The sequence below is a fragment of the Pongo abelii genome, chromosome 20 (genome assembly GCF_028885655.2).
Source record: "Pongo abelii isolate AG06213 chromosome 20, NHGRI_mPonAbe1-v2.0_pri, whole genome shotgun sequence".
Classification (NCBI taxonomy): domain Eukaryota; kingdom Metazoa; phylum Chordata; class Mammalia; order Primates; family Hominidae; genus Pongo; species Pongo abelii.
Window position 1 is genome coordinate 24,266,170 of NC_072005.2, and position 20,188 is coordinate 24,286,357.

The 20,188-nt window shown below is 42.4% G+C and overlaps 1 long non-coding RNA gene across 5 annotated transcripts; it reads left to right on the top strand.

The window, feature by feature from the left end:
• Positions 1-3,354: 3,354 nt before the first annotated feature.
• LOC129051923 (uncharacterized) lies at positions 3,355-18,881 on the top strand. 5 transcript variants are annotated; one of them, XR_008516483.2, is made up of 5 exons: positions 3,355-4,446; positions 4,566-4,708; positions 5,915-5,963; positions 7,626-7,712; positions 14,727-18,881. It is a non-coding gene; the product is annotated as an uncharacterized LOC129051923 (long non-coding RNA). The 5 variants fall into 5 exon arrangements; XR_008516484.2 differs by lacking the exon at positions 4,566-4,708 and having other exon boundaries at positions 3,373-4,446; positions 14,727-18,880; XR_008516482.2 differs by lacking the exons at positions 3,355-4,446; positions 4,566-4,708; positions 5,915-5,963 and adding an exon at positions 7,084-7,267 and having other exon boundaries at positions 14,727-15,704; positions 16,005-18,877.
• The last annotated feature ends 1,307 nt before the right edge of the window (positions 18,882-20,188 follow it).

The following is a 20,188-nucleotide window of genomic DNA, read 5'->3' on the forward strand; positions in this document are numbered from 1 at the left end:
AATACCCTTGTCTTCAGGGCTCATGGGGAAGAGTTGCATCACCTACTTGTTGGGTCCAGCCATATATTACAATATGCAATGTATGCCGGGCCCAGGCGGGAGAGGAGAGTAACATCCCCTAGGTCCTGTGCCCAGGGATACATCACAATGCCTCCTTGAGCAGAGCCCAAGAAGTAGAGAAGAGTCACATTACTTAGGTGCCAGGTACAACAATTTGCCACAATACTTCCTGAGAGAAAGGCCTAGGCAGAGGTGTCACATCACTTTGGTGAAGGAACAAGAAATATGTAACAATGTCCCTGGTAAGCAGAGCTAGAAGAAAAGATAAGCATCACATAACGTAGGGCCAGTGCCCACTTATCTGTCACAATCACACCAGTGGGCAGGGCTCAGGCAAGAGTAGAGAGTAATATAATGTAGGTGCTACAGCAAGCAATATGTCATGATTTTCACTGTGGGCAGGTCCCAGAAAGAAAGTGAGAATCACATCACCTAGGTCATGGGCCCAGAGATATGTTGCAGTGGCCCTTGTGGACAATAATCAGGCAGAAGAATGACATTGCATGTGTGCTGGGCCTAGTGATAATTCATTATTCCTTCTGGGGGCCTGGCACAGGCAAAAGAGGAGAGTCACAACACCTAGCTGTTTGGCCCAGAGATATGTCACTATCTCTTCTATGGGCAAAGTCCAGGTAAAATAGCAGAGTCACATCAAATAATTGACACAACCAGAGATTTGTTATAATGCCTTCTGTTGGCAGGGCCCGTGCAAGAGAGTCACATCATCTAGCTGTTGGACCCAGCCATATGTCACAATACACAATGTATTCAGGGCTCAGGCAAGAGATGATAGTCACATCATTTAGGTCTTGTATCCATTGAAACATTACAATTTTTTATTCAGCAAAGGCTAAGCAGTCTAGAAGAGTCACATAGCCTAGGCTTTAAGTCCAGCAATACCTTGCAATAACCCCTGAGAGGAGGGCCCAGGTAAAATGGTAACTTAATCTAGGTGAGAGGCCTAGAAATACGTCACAATTCTCTGTGTGGGTAAAGATCAGAATGAAGAGGGAAGTTACATAAAGTAATAGATGTGCTGATATATATGTCACAATCACTCTAGTGGGAAGAGCTCAAACATGAGAGGAGAGCACACCACAAAGGTACTGCATATTTTGCAATACAGAATGTATGCAGAGTTCAGAATGGAGAGGACAGTCACATCACCTACGTGCTGTGCCCAGCAATACATTACAATCTCTTCTTGGGCACGGCCCAAGCAGTAGAGGTAATCCTTGCTGCTGGACCCAAAAATATGGCACAATACACTCTGAAAAAAGGGCCCAGGCAGCAGTGTCACATCACCTGGGGAGGGTTTCAGAAATATGTCAAAATGCCTCCTGTGGGTAAGGCTCAGGAAGAAAAGAAGAGAAAAATAACCAAGGGGCTGGGGCCAGCCATATGTTACAACAACCTCAGTGAGCAGGGCCCAGGCATGAGAGGAGAGTCACATAACATAGATGCTGTGCCAAGTGATATGTCACAACTCACACTGTGGACAGATCTCTGCAATAAAGGAGAGTCACATAATCTGGCTGATGGTCACAGAGATACATCACAATGTATTTATCTCTTGTCCTCATGGGCAGGAACCAGGCAGAAGAATCACATCTCCTCTGGGCTGTGTCCTGGGATAATTTACTCTCCCTTCTGTGATCTGAGCTCAGGGAGAAAAGGAGACTCACATTACCTAGGTGTTGGGGCCAGAGGTATGTCACAATGTCACCTGTTGGCAAGTACCAAGTAAGAGAGGAGAATAACATCAAATAGATGATGGGTCCAGAAATATGTCACAATTCCCCTTGTAGGCAGAATCTGGGCAGGAGATTCACATCACGTGGGTTTTCATCCTAGAAATATGTAACTAGATGCAATGTGGGCAATGCCAAGACAGAATAAAAAACATATACCCTAGGTACTAGGTGCAGAAATATATCACAATTTCATGTGACATTCCTGGACCTAACACCTAGGGTATATGTCTTTATTGTGACATCCTCACTCAGGTGCTTGGAAGAAGTGTATGTCACAATCAGAGCTGCAGGTAAGTTCAAGGATAAGAATAAAACTCCCACACATATCCCTCTTCTGGGTATGAGAGCAAACACCCGCTGTATGTTGGGTCTGAGTACAAAATTCACAGTATCAACAGTGGACTGAATCTGTGCATGAGAACTTCAGTTCCTTCTGTGCACTGTGTCTTATTTGTGGAGTAATAGCTTTACAGGTGAGTTGAATCTTAGTCTGATATTCACCAACCCACCTGTGAATTACATCGAAGTATGAGACTCAATTATCTGACTTTTAACTTCCTCCTAATGTGAGATTCAGAACCTAAGCAGTAAGCTGAATTCATGTGCAATAATGAAAATCTTTACTATGAGCTTTGTGTGCATAAGAGTGTCACAATCTCACCTGGGCCAGAGATATGTTACAATCTCCTCCTGAAAGCAGGACACAGGCAGCAAAGTTGCCTCACCTGGATGCCGAGCCCCGCAGTAAATCACAGCGTTCTCTGGACTCAGCTTTTGGTTCAGGAACATGAAGGAGAGACACATCACCTGATTTCTGGGTGCAGTGATGTGTCACAATCTGTTGCCCTCAGAGAAGAACATGAAAAGAAAAGGAGTCACATCAGCTAGGTGCTGGGTTAGTCACAGGTCACAATCCCCCACTGTAAGCAGGAACCAGGCAGAAGTGAGTCCCAAAAATGTCCTCTGTGGGCAGCACCAAGGCAGGATAATAAAGCCACATCACCTAGGTGCTGGGTCCTGTATTTGGGCTGGGCTGGGCCCCGGCTACAAAGTCAAATCACTCAGGTGCTGGCCAGAGGGATATATCACATTTACACCTGTAGGAAGATCAGAGAATAATATCTACAATCCAGCACATATCCTGTTTCGTATGTGAGTTAACACCTCATGTATGTAGGGTCTTAGTACGTGAGTTCATCTCAACAATAAACTGGATCAGTGCATGAGAGGCACAATCCTTCCAGTGTGCTGTTTTATCTGAGTGAGTTACAGCCTCACAGGTGTGCTGAATATTGGTCTTAGCGTCATCAACCTACCTGTGGACCAGATTCACCTATGAGAATCAATTTTCCAACGTTTGACTGCTTTTGGTTGTGAAATCCAGAGCCTTAACAATGGGCTGTGTTCATGTGGGAAGACGACAATATTTTTCTGTTGACTTGGTGAGTGTCACAATCTTGCCTGTGTATTAACCCAGGGCTTTATACCTGGTGCATGAGATTCTCAATCTGCTCTGAGACATTTGTGCTGGTATGAATCATGATCATTCCTGTGCTCTTAAGCCCAAGTATGAGAATAAACGTCTCTCCAATTAGCTGAGTCCAGAATGAAGAATCTTCACCTTCCTGTGAGCTGAGCTTAAAATGAGACACCATCCCAACTGTGCTTACATGTTTACATATGATAGCCACAATCTCAAATGTAGACTGTGTCCACCTGTAAGATTCAGGACCTCAATAATGGGCTTTATTCAATTGAGAAAATAATGAGAAATACAACCTCACCTGTGTCTTGGGCTCTGTGTTGACACTCTCTGTACCACCCAAGGGCTTTCTATTAAATGTGAGACAGTGGTAATTCTCTATGACCTTCATACAAAAATGATACCTAGGATTTGACTCATTTTCCTAAGCCTAGCTAAGAGAGACAGTATCTTTCATATTGGCTGGCTCAAGTTATGAGAGTCATTATGACACCTGTAAACTGAATGAAGATATATGTGACAATCCCACAATTGGGTAAGGAGGGAATGAACAGGAGAATCACATCACCTGGGTGCTGTGCCAGAGATATTTACAACCTTCTCTGAGGGCAGTGGCCAGGCAAGAGAGTCACATCATGTTGTTACTGGGCTGGAATTATGTCATAATTTGTTCTGAGAGTAAGGACCAGGCAAGAGAGGCACAGTACCTGTGTTTTTAGCCAGCGATATGCTATAATCCCCTCCAGAAATCAGGACTAAGGCAGCAGAGTCCCTTCACCTGGTTGCTGGGCCTAATGATATGTTACAATGTCTTCTGTGTCTAGGTCCAATCAGCAAATGCACATTACCTAGTGCTGGCTCCAATGATGTGTCACAATTCTTTTTATTGGGATGGCCCAGGCAGAAGAGGAAATCTGAAACACCTAGGGGATGAACAAAAAGTCACATCCCAATAACTCTGTGGGCAGGACCTACGGAGGAGAGTCACATCACCTAGCTGCTGGGTTCAGTGATATGTTACAATCCCTTCTGTGGACTGGGCCCAAACAAAGAGAGTCAAATCACTTGGGTGCTGGGAAAAGGCACATTTCACACCTGCAGGAAGGTCCAAGAATGAGATTAAAAATTCCACACATGTCCAAATTCTAGGTATGAGAGTCAATGCCTCCTGTATGTTGCTTCTATATACATGAGCCACAATCTCTACAATGGACTGAATCCACTCATGAGAGCCTCAATTTTTTCTGTGTACTGTGTTCCTTTATTAGAATCACAGTCTCACAGGTGTGCTAGATTTTTGTCTGAGAGAAACCAATCAATCTGTGGACCAGATCCACTTATGAGAGTCAATTTTCCAACTTTTGACTGTCTCCAGGTATGAGATTCAGAACTTCAACAGTGGGCTGTGAAAGTAAGATAATCTTTACTGTTTGTTGTGAGTGTGTAAGAGTGTCACAATCTTACCTTTGTTCAGGGCCATGTTAAGACATGTTCTGTATCACCCAAGGGCTTTATATGGTATGCATGGGAGTCACAGTTCCCTCTAAATCCTTTGTGCTGGTATGGACCCATGATAGTGTCTGTAGATTTAAGCCTGGGTATGACAGTCAACATCTTTCTAATTGGTTGTGTCCAGATAGGAGAGTTTTCACCTGCCAGAGCTGGGTTTAGAAATGAGTCACCATCACAACTCTGAAGAGAAATTCACAAATAAATGTCACAATTTTAACTGCAGACTGCATCCATATGTGAGATTAAGTGCCTCACCAGTGGGCTTTGTCCATGTGTGACAACCATAATGGTTGTCAGGATGAGCACGCGAGAAACACAATCTCATCTGCATGCTGGGCCTTGTGATGGCACTCTCTCTACCACCCAAGGGCTTTATACAATATGTGAGAGAGTGGTAACATTTTATAACCTCTCTACAGAAAGGAAACCCAGGATCTTACCCATTTTTCTACACCTAGCTATGACAGACAGTATTTGTCCCCTTGGCTGGTTCAAAATATTAGAGTCATTATCGCACCTGTGCACTGGCCAATATATATGTCAAAATACTACCTGTGTGTAGGGAGCAAACAGAAGAGTCACATCACCTAAGTGCTGAGCCAGGGATATGTGCCAATCTTTTCTGAAAGAAGGGGCCAGGCAAAAGAGATAGATCACCTGGGTTCTCAGCCAGCGATATGTTACAATTCCCCACTGGAAGCAGGACACAGACAACAGCAACACATCACCCAGATTCAGGGCTTAGTGTTATGTCACACTGTGACCTTTGGGTAATACCCAGGCATGAAAGACACATAACTTGGTTTCTGGGTTCCACGATATGTAGCAATCTTTCCTACAAACAACATGAAAGCAGAGGAGGAGAGTCAAATCTCTTAGGTGGTGGGGGCAATGATATGTCACAAGGCCACTGGTGGGCATAGCTCAGGCAGGAGTCTCTCATCCAGTATAAGTTGGGATCAGTATTAGTCACAATATTCAACATATGCAGGGCCCAGGCAAAACAGAAGAGTTACATTACCTAGGTGCTCAGTCCAGTGATATGTTACAATAACGTTCTTTTTTTCTTTTCTTTCTTCTCCTTTTTTTTTTTTTTTTTTGGCAGGGCCCAGGCAGAAGAGAAGAGTCATATCATCTAGGTGATCAATAAACAGGTATGTCATTATTCCTCTGTGGGCAGTGCTTGTGCAGAAAATTTCACCTTGTAGGTATAGGGCTCAGGAATATATCACAATGTCTGCAGCACTTTGGAAGGAGAGGAGAGTCACATCACTTAGGTGCTAGGCCCAGCAATACATCTCAATCACTTCTTTGGCAAAGCCCAAGCAGTAAAAAAGAGTCACATCACATAAGTTCTGGGTATAGCAATATGTCAAAATACCCCCGAGAAGAGGGCCCAGGAAAGAGAGTCACTTTGGTGAGAATATCAGAGATATGGGACAATTCCATTTTTGGGTATTCACAAAAAAAGAAGAATGTCCCATAACCTAGAAGCTGGGCTCAGCTCTATGACACGATCACCCTAGTAGGCAGGTCCATTAAAGAGAAGACTGTCACATCACATAGGTACTGGGCAGTGATATATCATAATCCCCATGCTGATAGCCTCAGAGACATCTCACAATAACCTCTTTAGGCAAAGATCAGGCAGAAGAATTACATTATTTGTGTGCTGCACCTAGTGATAAGCCATCACTCTCATTTCTGTGGACATGGCCCAGGCAGAAGAGCAGAGTCACATTACCTAGCTGCTGGGCCAAGAGGTATGTCACAATCTTTTACATGAGCAAAACCAAGGTAAAAGGGAAGAGTAACATCAGATAGTAGGTGTTACCAGAGACATGTCACAATGACCCTTATATGAGAGAACCAAGCAGTCAAAACACATCACTAGGTTGCTTAATCTAGTGATATGTTAAAATCTTTCCTGTGGGCATGATGCAGGCAGAAGAGGAGAGTCGTATCTCCTATGTGATGGATGCAGAGATATGTCACAAGGTCTCCTGCAGACAGGGTCGAGACTGAAGCCTTCCATCCACTAGGGTTTGGGTCCAGTGATATGTCACAATACCCAAATTATGCAGGGCCTAGGCAAAAAAAGAGAGTCACATCACCTAGGTACTGGGTCCAATGATATATCACAATTTTCTATTTTGGCAGGGCCCAGGCAGAAAGAAAAGTTACATCACCAAGGTGATGAATAAAAATACATGTCATAATAGTTTTGTGGACATGATCCATGCAGGACAGTCACATCACCTAGGTGTTGGATCCAGAAATATGTCACAATATACAATGTATACAGGGCTGAGGCATGAGATGACAGTAACTTCACTTATTTGTTGAGCCCAATTATACAATTGTTTTTTGGGCAAAGCCCAAGTAGTAGAGGAGAGTCACATCACTTCAGTGCTGGGTCCAGCAAGGTGTCACAATACCTACTGAGGGGAGAGTACAGGTAAGAGAGCCATGTCACTTAGGTGAGGGGCCCAGAGATATCTCACAATACCCTCTGTGGGTAGAACTCAGGAAAAAGAAGAGAGTCACACAATCTAGAACCTGGGCCTCGCTGTATGTTGCAATCACCCAGTGGACAGGTCCCAGGCATGAGAGTAGAGTCACATCACATAGATGCTGGGCCAAGCAATTTGCCACAACATTCACTGTGGACAGGTCCCAGGAAAAAGAGGACAGTCACATCATTTAGGTAACAAAACCTGAGTTATGTCACAGTTACTTGTTTGGGCAGAGGTCAGAAAGAAGTATCACACAACCTGTGTGCTGGACTAAGCAATACGTCACTCTCTCTTTTTTAGGCATGGCCCAGGGAGGAGAGAAGATTCATATCACCTAAGATCTGGATTCACGGATATCTCCCAATTTCTTTTTTGGGCAGTGATCAGGTAAGAGAGCAGGGTCACATCAAGTGGTTGATGGGCCCAGAGATATATCACATTGCCCCCTGTGGACAGGGACCAGGCAGGAGACTCACATCACCTTGGTGGTAGGACGAGCAATATATCACAATACGTTTTGAGAGCAGAGCCAAAAGAGGAACACAATCTTGGTGTTGACTGCAGCAATATCTTACACTTTTTTTTTGTGGGCAGAACCTATAAAGAAGGGAAACGTTGGCCAGGCACCATGGCTCATGCCTATAATTCTAACAATTTGGGAGGCCGAGGTGGACAGATCACCTGAGATCAAGAGTTTAAGACCAGCCTGGCCAACATGGGGAAACCCTGTCTCTACTAAAAATACAAAAATTAGCTGGGCGTCCTGGTGGGCGCATGTAATCCCAGCTACTCGGGAGGCTGAGGAAGGAGAATCACCTGAACCTGTGAGGCGGAGGCTGCAGTAAGCTGAGATAGCACCACTGCACTCCAGCCTGGGTTACAGAGTGAGTCTCCATCTCAAAAGAAAAAAAAGAAAAAGAAAAAGAAAAATCACATAAGCTAGGTGCTGGGCCCAGTTATATGTTATAGTCACCCCTTTGAGAAGGGAACAGTCAAGAGAAAAGAGTCACATCACCACTGTGGTGGACACAGAGATACTTCACAATGCTCTCTGTAGGCAGGGCCAGAACACAAGAGTTACATAACTGGGGTATTAGACCAAGCAACATGTCACAATGGCCGATATGGGCCAGACACAGTCAGGAGAGTCACATAACCTGGGTGTGGGACTCGGTTATATGTCAAAATGCCCCCCGTGGGCAGTGTCAGAGCAGGAGAGGAGATTCACACCAGCTGGATGTAAGGCCCAGTGATGTTACAATTCCCCTTTTAGCAGTGATAAAGTATCACCTAAGGGCTGAGTCCAGTGATGTGTCACAATTCCATCTGGGCTGGGCCCAGGCACATGTGTCAAAAAGGTTCTGTGAAGGTGCATATGTCACAATCACACCTGCAGGAAGGTCCAGTAATGAAATTAACAATCTCACACAGGTCCCGGTTCTAGGTATGAGAGTCAACACCTGTGTGTTGGATCCAAATAGATGAGTCACAATCTCAACAGTTGACTTGAACCATGTGTGAGATCCTAGTTTCTAGTTGCATTACTATTAGTACCAGTACCTATTAATTCTTCCACATTCTACATCTTTGTTCTGTATGAATGTGCATACAAATATCGATACATATACAAGGTTACATGAGTATTTCTATGTAAATACGTACAGAAAAATTGTACCTCAAAAAACATTTTTCAATCTTTTGGCATATTCTAAGGGTGCATATATAGAATTATTTCCCTTCTCTAGCTCAGTAGCATGTCAGAATGGAACATAGCTATACAATGTTATTTGTATAGACAAACAAAGCTTCACTTTCGGGCAAGTTCTGAAAAATAAGCTGATAGTAAAGCCATGTAACACTTTCTGTCCAGGTTAGCATTTCTGGACCTTGCTTTTCTTCTCAGAGTATGCATGAGCTATTCTCATCCACTACTGGGGGCCCGTCTTGATTAAATCTACAGTTGCTTTTTAGAGAACTGGCTGATTGAATCCACCTGGGCTCATCTGATTGACTGAAATCACCTGGCCTGAAATTATTGGTCAATTAAAATCATCTGGGCTCAAATAGTTGCTGACTGGAGCTAAATTGAAATCACCTGGACTGAACTAATTGCCTGATTTTAATCTCCTGGGATCAGCTAATTGACTGTAATTACCTGGTTTGAGTTAATTGGCTGATTGAAATCACCTGGAATGAAGTAATTGACTAAATGAATTTACCTGATCTGAGCAAATTGGCTGATTAGAATTACCTAGACCAAGCTAATTGGCTAATTGGAATAAACTGGGCTAAGCTGATTGGCTGATAGAAATCATCAGAGCTGAGTAAATGGGCTGATTGTATTCACCTGCCCTGAGAATAAGTAGGGAAATGACCTCTGACTTTTAAGTTTTTTTACAAGACATACTCATAAATGGACATTACATAGACATATTTATATATCTGTATGTATTTGCATATGCTTATCTATCTACATATACCTGTTAATAAATATTCAAGTTAAAGTGTACGAAGAAATCTGAAATTTGCTTTCAATATTGCAGTCTGTCTTGAATTTACAGACCTTGACTTTTCTACCCATATTCAAGAAGTCACTTCTTCAGCCAACCAAACCAATTACAAAATTGTGTTCCAATGTCACAAGTTCAAAAACAAAGCGCTCCTAAAAAGATGTAAGCTTTAAATGGAATTAGCATTTTCAATTTTTGTTTGGGCCTTTAATTTAAAGCTAGTTTATCTCTGTTCCTGTGTTAATCAGAATGAAAAGAAATATTTTTGACTTGGCATTGAATAACACTTGTGGTTTTAGTAAATTCCTTGCTCACAGATTGGAGCAACAAAAAAATACTTTTTTTTTTTTTTTTTACAGAGTTTCACTCTGTTGCCCAGGCTGGAGTGCAGTGGCAGGATCTCGGCTCACTGCAACCTCCGACATCTGGGTTCAAGTGATTCTTTTGCCTCCGCCTACAGAGTAGCTGGGATTACAGGTGCCCACCACCATGCCCAGCTAATTTTTGTATTGTTAGTAGAGATGTGGTTTTACCATGTTGACCAGGCTGGTCTCAAACTCCTGACCTCAAGTGATTCACCTGTCTTGGCATCCCAAAATGCAGTGTGAGCCACAACACCCAGCCAAAAAATACTTTCTTTAAACCTGTTAAATGCAGCTAAATTCACGTCAGAGTATTCTTCCATTTGTGTACTCTTGTGGATATACTTTAGAGAACAAATAAGATTTTACATGTATGGAAATTTATTTTTATATTACTATCAGTAAAAATACCTATCAACACTTTGAAATTCTACATCTTTATTCTGTATAAATATTGAAATAATGATAGATAGACCTGGATAGAAATACACTGTCATGCTCAGGGTCAGGTTACATCCCCAGCTGAGAGCCAAGGGGAGTGGGTGGATGTGGGGCAGGGAGCTGGAGTAACACTTGAGAGACAGCAGGTAAATGAGACATGGCTTTATTCAGCAGCCCCTTCACAGGGTCAGTGTTACATTTATATACCACACAAACAACAGTGGCTGAGTGCCAGGTGGTGAGCTTCTCTATGTTATGTCTACATGACTGTGGTTATACAAAGCTGTGCACCTGTGCCACAAACCTGCTGAGTCATCCAGACTGTTTACCTCAGCCTATGCTTGCTGCCCTATGCCTGCTTGGTTGCAGCAAAGCCATTTTCTTTACATATACATGAGCAGATAAATAAACGTATACATACAAGATTATATAAGTTTATCTATGTAAATAATTGTATATGCAAAAAATGTTCATCAGGAGACATTGTCAATTCCCCAGCCTATCTTAGAAACACAGATGAAGACTTTACTTCTCACCTATATAGCTCCATACCATCTCAGACTGAAAGACAGCCATACATATATAAATCAACAAAGCTTCACACTTTAGGGCATGGCCTGGATATAAGTTTCCAGTACTGCCACATGAAGCTTTATGTGCATCTTAATATTTCAGGGCCCTACTTTCTTTCTGTTTGTATCTCTCTGTTATTCACATATGCCATCTTTGTTCTCCCTTGATGCCTCTGCTTCCTAATTTAACTAGTTGTCTGATTATATCCACCTGAGTTGTGCTAAGGGAACTAGTGAATGAAGATATGCTAGTGAATGAAGATGACTTCTGATCTAGATTTTTTTCTGAAGTGTTTTACTAGACATATGCACAAATGGACATTACATAGCCATACCCATAGGGTCCACACTGTGTTTATATATATACATTTTCCCCACCTACTTGATATGAAGGTATATGTGTGCAGAAAAATAATCACAAAGTAAGCATGGTCAGAGGTTATATTAATTTTTTTCAAGCCATTTGAATGCAATCAGCCAATTAGTTCAGTGATGATTTATTCAATTCAAGCTACACACCAGCTGATATTTTAAAAATAAATGTGAAAATGTTTTTTGTTATCTGGAACATGGAGGTTTTTCATTCTGGGTCTCGTTAAGTTAGCCTAAAGTGGCTCTGTACATTCAGGTAGAAACATCTAGAAATGCTCAACACCAGTCACCTAGCTTTCCTCACAAAGAAGCTTTTGCCTAGCCAGTAAGAATTACCTTTGTCATTTCAGTGAATGTTCACCCTATCCTGGTTAAAATGTGGCCAGGAACTATGTAGCATTATATTTGCTTTCAGTTTCACAATCTGTCTTCTAAAAAGTGACCTAAACTTTCTGTCTCTTACCACAAAAACCCTATTTCAGCCTCAGAGATGATAAGACAAGAGTGCACTTTTACATCGTGCATGCATTGGGAAAATAATAAAGAGCCCCTGCCTTGACTGAGGCCATAGATGAGAAATAATAAGTATACTCAAATTGAGGTGAGGACCTTTGGACTGGGGTTGGTTCATCTCTGTCCCTATGTACAAGATAAAGGAAAAGGTCAAACTGAAAATGGGAATGAATGACATTTTCATCTCTCAGAAGTGAGCAACAAAGACCAGTGTTTTCTTTGTAAATGATAAATGTAGCGGAATGTTTGCAAGGCTGTATCTTTATTTGTGTACTCTTGTAGATATACTTTATAGGGCAAAGAGTTTATACTTGTAAGTTTCTTCTTCTGCTACTGTTAGTATCAATATCTATCAATACTTTCACTTCTATAAATTTATTCTATATCAATATAGATACAAAGATTAATATATCTGTATACAGATATACATAGGCAGATATAAAAACACGGAATTATATAAGTACGTCTATGTAATTATTTATGTATACAAAAAATTGCTGGGCACGGTGGCCAACGCCTGTAATCCCAGCACTTTGGGGGGCAAATGTGGGCAGATCACGAGGTCAGGAATTCAAGACCAGCCTGGCCAACATAGTGAAACCCCGTCTCCTCTAAAAATACAAAAAGATTAGCTGGGCACAGTGATAGGCACCTGTAATCCCAGCTACTTGAGAGGCTGAGGCAGAAGAGTTGCTTGAACCTAGGATTCAGAGGTTGCAGTGAGCCGAGATCACACCACTGCACTCCAGCCTGGTTGACAGAGTAAGACTTCATCTCAGAAAGAAAAAAAAATGTACTCCAAAAGACATTCTCAATCTCATAGCATATTCTAAGAATGCATATGTAGAATTACTTCTCTTCTCTTTGGCTCAGTAGCATGCAAGAATGGAACATAGCTATACAATATTTTTGTATAAACATAAACAATGCTTCACCTTTAGGGAAAAGAACTGGGAAGTAAGTTGACAGGAAACCCATGTAATGCTTTCTGTCCACATTAGCATTTAAGAACACTTATTTTCTTCTTGTTTTATGCATGCACCATTCACATCTACCTTCCTGGGCTTGCCTGGATGAATACTTAGTCATCACTTACATAATTGGCTGATTGAATCCACATGAACTAAACAAATAGGCTAATTGAAATCTTGTGAGCTGAGCTAATTGGCTGGCTGGAATCACCTTGGCTGAGCTAGTTTACTAATTGGAAATACATGGGCTGAGCCAATTTGCTGATTGCATTCACCTATCCTGAGGGGCTGTGTAGGACCAATTTACTTATATTTTGGGACTGGTTTACTTATATATGATTCAGCTTTATTATATTTTGGGACTTTTTTTATAAGATGAACTCATAGATAGATATTGCATAGATATATTTATATAACCCAGCGTGTTTGAATATATTTTTCTACATATCTTATATCTGTATATAAATCTACAGAAAAAAGCATTAAAAGAAAGTTGTAATATGATTCCAGTATCACAGTCTATCTTTAAGTCACAGATCCTGGCTTTTCAACTCCTACCTAAAAGTCATGTCTCTAGCCAACAAAACCAAAAGACAAGATGGTATTCCCTTTTCGCTTAAAAAAAAATAGTGACCCTGAAATACTGGAAGCTTTAAAAAGAATTATTCAGCATTTTCAATTTGAGTGAGGATCTTTAAGCTGAGGCTAGATAATCTCTGGCTTTGTGCTCACCAGAATTAAAAGGGTTGTCTTTGACTTGGCAATAAATGACTCCCATATCATCTAAAGCCCCTGAGTGTTACAGATAGTGTTATAACAGGGAACAATATGCAGGTGAGATTGTGTTTCTCATATGCACACCCCACCAAACATTAGAATTGTCACCCTCACTCATGGAAAGAGCTCACTCCTGAGGTCCAGAATTTCACATGCAAATACAGTCCACAGTTGGAATTTTGACTGTAATATGTAAAGATCTAGCCACAGTTGGATTAGTGACATATTTCTAAGCCCACATAAGAGGGAGGTGAGGACTCCAGTATCTGGACCCAGCCAATTTGAGAGATGTTGACTCTCATACCTGGGCTTGGGGCAGCAGGTATGGTCATGGGTCCATACAAGCATGAAGGACTCAAGAGTTAATTGTGATTGCCATTCATACTGTATAAAGTCCTTTGGTGTTATAGACTGTGTAGAAATAGAAAAGAACAACAACAAATAAAACAATAGCAAGTCCCTCCAAGTATTGTGGGAACAAACTGAAATTCAGGTTAGAAAAAAAACAGAGGAAGAAGGTCTGAGTATTGCCAGGTACTCAGGAGGCCGAGATGGGAAGACCACCTGGGTGAGACCAGGGATATCAAAGCCACAGTGAATCATGATTGCATCCCTCTACTGGACCCGAACGGTACTGCTGCCAGTGAGATTTATCTGGTTGACCTTAGACATGGCAAGCTGGCAGCTAAGTCCAGTGCTTTCAGCCAACATCTCTCTCAAATTAAATTAAAAAGCCAACAGTAAATATATAACAATAACAAAGATATAATAATTAAAAACCAATACATAAATAAGTGGGAGTGAACAATAGTAAAAGGTAATTAATATCACAATTAAGGTCTCTCTCTCTCTCTCTCTTTCTCTCTCTGTTTGTCACATCCAGGCTTGAGTGTGAAAAAATATAAACCAAAATGTCAACTTCAGCATGCAGGAAGAAGCATAGGAGAATAGAGAGAAAAAAGAACAAAGAAGAAAAATAACAGCAAGTCATCCTAAGTATTGTAGAAACAAACTGAAATTGTGGTTAGAGAAAAAAAAAGAAAGAAAGAAATATAAGGTTCTATTTGTCACAGGGACTCGAGAGGCTGAGATGGGAAGACCACCCAGGCAAGACATGGGAGATTGATGCCAAAATGAATCATGATCGCATTTCTCTCCTGAGCCTGAACTGTACTGCTTCTGGTGAGAGCCATCTGGTCGACCTTAGACATGGAAAGGCGAGAGCCATCTGGTTGAATGTAGACATGACAAGCTGGCGGCTAAGTCCAATGCTTGTAGCCAACATCTGTCCCAAAATAAATAAATTTTTAAAATGAGCAAATATATAACAGTAACAAATAAATAATAACAAACAATATTAAAGACCAGTACATAAATAAGTGGGAGTGAACAATGGTAAAAGGTAATTAATATCACAGTTAAGATTTCCTTCCTCTCTCTGTTTGTCACACCCAGGCTGGAGAGTGACAAAAAAATAAACCGAAAAGTCAACTTCGGTGTGCAGGAAGGAGCATAGGAGAATACAGAAAGAAAAGAACAAAGAAGAAAATCAATGGCAAGTAACTCTAAGTATTGAGAAAACAACCTAAAATTAGGGTTAGGGAAAAAAAAAAAAAAAACAGAGGAAGAAGGACCCTGTCATCCCAGATACTCGGGAGGCTGAGATGGGAAGACAACCTGTGTGAGACCGAGGAGATAGAGGCCGAAGTGAATGATGATCACACCCTTCTGCTGGATCTGAATGGTACTGCCACTAGCTATAGCCATCTGGTAGACCTAAGATATGGGCAGGCGAGAGCCATCTGGACGACTTTAGACATGGCAAGGTGAGAGCCATCTGGTTGATCTTCAACATAGGAAGGTGAGAGCTATTTTGTTGATCTCAGAAATGGGAAGGTGAGAGCCATCTGGTAGACCTTAGACATGGCAAACTAGCAGATAAGCCCAACGCTTATGGCCAATATCTATCTTAAAATAAGTTTAAAAATCAACAGTAAATATATAATGATAACAAAGAATAAAAACAATATTAAAGACCAATACATAAAAAAGTGAAAGTGAACAATGGTAAAAGGTAATTAATGTCAAAATTAAGATCTCCTCACTGTCTCTCTTTCTCTCTCTCTCCTTCCTTGTTTCTCTCTCGGTTTGTCACACCAAGGCTGGATTGTGACAAAAATAAATCAAAAGGTCACTGTGCAGGAAGGAACATAAAGAAACAGAGAAAGAAAAGAACAAAGAAGAAAAGCAACAGCAAGTCACTCTAAATATTGTGGAAACAAACTGAAATTGAGGTTAGAAAAACAACACAGGAAGGTTCAAGTAGTCCCAGGTACTTGGAAAGCCGAGATGGGAAGACCACCTGAGGGATACTGGGGAGATTGAGGCTCCAGTGAATCACGATTACATCCCTCTCCTGGATATGAATGGTACTGCCGCTAGTGAGATCCGTCTGGTCAACCTTAGACATGGGAAGGCGAGAGCCATCTGATCGACCTTAGACCTGGCACGCTGGTGGCTAATTCCAATGCTTGCAGCCAACATGTGTCTCCAAATAAATTTGTAAAACCACCAGTAAATATAGAACAATAACAAATAATAACAATATTAAAGACCAATACATAAATAAGCGGGTGTGAACAATAGTGAAAGATAATATCACAATTAAGATCTCTCTCTCTCCTCCGTTTGTCACACTCAGGCTGGAGTGTGACCAAAAGTAAACGAAAACATCAACTTCAGCGTGCAAGATGGAGCATAGAAGAATAGAAAGAGAAAAGAACAGCGAAGAAAAACAACAGCAAATCACGGTAAGTATTGTGGAAACAAACTGAAATTGGGGTTAGAAAAACAACACAGGAAGAAGGTTCATGTATTCTCAGGTACTTGGGTGGCCCAATTGGAAAGATCAGCCAGGTGAGACCAGAGAGATTGAGGCTGCATTGAATCACAATCACATCTTTCTGCTGGACCTGAATGATACTGCCGCCAGCCAGAGCCATCTGGACGGCCTTAGACGTGGGAAGGCGAGAGCCATCCGTTCGACCTCAGACATAGCAAGGCGATAGCCATCTGGTCGACCTTAGACATGGGAAGGTGAGAGCCATCTGGTCGACATTAGGCATGGCAAGCTGTGGACTCATTCCAATGCTTCTGGCTGAGATGGGAAGATCACCTGGATGAGACTGGGAAGATCGAGGCTGCAGTGAATCACAATCCCATCTCTCTGTTGGACTTGAACAGCACTGCTGCCAGTGTGAGCCATCTGGTCGACCTTAGGCATGAAAAAGCAAGAGCCATTTGTCATGTCTCCACCTCACACATGACAAGGTGAGAGCCATCTTGTCAACCTTAGACATGGCAAGGCAAAAGCCCTCTGGTCGACCTCAGACATGGCAAGGGGAGAGCCATCTAGTCAACTTCAGACATGGCAAGGCGAGAGCCATCTGGTCAACCTCAGACATGAAAAGGCAAGAGCCATCTGGTCGACATGAGACACGGCAAGGTGAAAGCCATCTGGTCGATCTCAGACATGGAAAAGTGAGAGCCATCTGGTCGACCTTAGACATACCGAAGCAAATGCCCTGTGGTTGACTGTAGACATGGCAAAGCAAGAACTTTCTGGCTAATTTCAGACATGGCCAGGCTAGAGCCTTCTGGTGGACCACAGACATGGCAAGAGGAGAACTGTCTGGTCGACCTGAGACATGAAAAGGTGAGAGCCATCTGGTCGAGCTCAGACATGTCAGAGTGGCATCTGGTTGACCTCAGACATGGCAAAGCAAGAGCGATTTTGTTGACCTCAAACATGGCATGGTGAGAGCCATCTTGGCCACCTTAGACACGGCAAGGTGAGAGCCATCATGTCAACCTCAAACATGGGAACACAAAAGCCATTTGGCTGACCTTAGACATGGCAAGGCAAGAGCCATCTGGTCGACCTAAGATAGTGCAGGGCAAGGGCCATCTGGCCCACCTCAGAAATGGCAAGGTGAGAGCCATCTGGACAACCATCTCATTGACCTCAGACATGGCAAGGCAAGAGCCATCAGGAAGACTTCAAACATGGCAAGGTGAGAGCCATCTCATCGTCCTTAGGGATGGCATGGTGAGAGCTATCTTGTCCACTTACACATGGCAAGGTGAGAGCTATCTCATCGTCCTTAGGGATGGCATGGTGAGAGCTATCTTGTCCACTTACATATGGCAAGGTGAGAGCTATCTTGTTGACCTCACACGTGGCAAGGTGAGAGCCATCTGGTTGACCTTAGACATGGCAAGGTGAAAGTCATCTGGTCGACCTCAGACAGGGAAGGGTGAGAACCATCTTGTCCACCTAGATATGGCAATGCAAGAGCCATCTAGTGGACTTCAATCATGGCAGCTGAGGGCCGTCTGGTCAACCCCAAAAGTAGGAAGACAAGTGCCAGCTAGTCAATCTTAGACATTGCAAGGTGAGAGTTATCTAGTGGAACTTAGACATGGCAAGCAGGTGGCTATTTCAGTGCTTGAGGCTGACATCTGTATCAAAATAAATTTAAAAGCCAACTATATATATATAATATCAAACAATACTAAAATCCAAATAAAGTGGGAGTGAGCAATAATAAAAGGTAATTAATATCACAATTAAGGACTCCTCTCTCTGAGTGTGTGTATCTCTTTCTCTCTCTCTCTTTTTGTTTGTCACACCAAACAGAAGGGTGAAGTGTGACAAAAAATAAATCAAAACATGACATGGGAAAGTGAGCACCATCTGATCTACCTTACATATGGCAAGGTGAGAGCCATGTGGTGGACCTCAGATATGGCAAGGTGAGAGCCATCTGGCCGACCTCAGTCATGGCAAGCTGGTGGCTAAGTCCAAGGCTTGTGGCTGACAACTGTATCAAAATAAATAAACCAAAAGTAAGTATATCACAATATCAAATAACAACAATCTTAAAGATGAAATAATTAAGCCAAAGTTAACAATAATAAAAGGCATTTAATATCACAATTGAGAACTCCTATCTCTCTCTCTCTCTCACTGTGTGTGTGTGTGTGTCTGTCACAACCAGTGTGAACTGTGACAAAAAATAAACCAAAGGTCAACTTCAGTGTGTAGGAAGGAGATATAAGAATAGAGAGACAAAAGAACAATGAAAAATTACAGCAAGTTACTCTAAGTATTGTGGAAACAAACTGAAATTGTGGTTAGAAAAAATACAGAGGTATAAGGTCCCAGTAGTCCCAGGTACTCGTGAGGCCGAGGTGGGAAGACCTTGTTTAAAAGACTGTTGTGTACAACCAACCTGTCTCATGACGTTCTAAACCAAGCTCAGGTTCCCTGTTATTGGGTGAACCATCCAACGCTTGGTGAATTCTGTTTCACCATAGGAAGATCCAACACCAAAGGATGAAAAAGTGATGTCGCTATGAACTCTTGGCCACTACAAGGCAGTTATCCCTTGTCCACCTCAGACATGGCAAGGCAAGAGCCATCTGTTCAACTTCAATCATAGCAGCTGAGGGCCATCTGGTCAACCATCTGGTATCTTCTCTGATGGTCCTGCTTAAAACCCAAACAGAACGTCAAAAGGATCATGAGGCCCTGCTTTCCCAGTCTGCATTCATACTGAAAATCAAGATCAAGCAACTTCTGCCCTTCTGCTCCACGGGAGGTTTTGGTACTCCCTGCACTCACCTTCAGACACCTGCATTACTGTTCGACAGGTGTACTGCACCAGGCCAACTCTGCACTTGGCACTATTCCTGGAGCAGTTAACATCCAGCCAGCATGTGGCCAGGTGCTTGGTGCCAAAAGTTTGAGCCCCTTGTGGCTTTCCTCCCCAGCCCCAACTTCACCAGGTCAGTAAAAAATTATCAGGGTAGTGGAATTTCACTGGCAGCCCACAAGGCCAGTGGACCTCACCCCATCTCCTCAGAGAAACAGAGGGGTGCCGGGGCCTTTCACTTATTCTACACCTCTCATGTCTCTTCACCATGCCAGACTAGAGTCAGTCTCAACAGAGTCTTTGTTCCCTGCTGATTCTGTCAAGCCCATTCCTTTGGCTGTGGTTTTGCTGGATAGCAGGTAGTAACAGTGGGAATCTTGTCCATCCATTCATATGAGTCACTAATTAGATGACGAGGCATTTGGCTACACTTGAGAGAGACATAGTTACTCCTGCCGTTTACTCGTGCTTCATTGAATTTCTTCACTTTGACATTCAGAGCACTGGGTAGAATTCACGTTGTGTCAACATCCACCATGGGCCTTCACCATGCTTTGTTTTAAACAGTCAGATTCCCCTGGTCTGCATCAGTTCTAAGAGGGCTGCTAGGAAGTGGCAATAGCGAGGT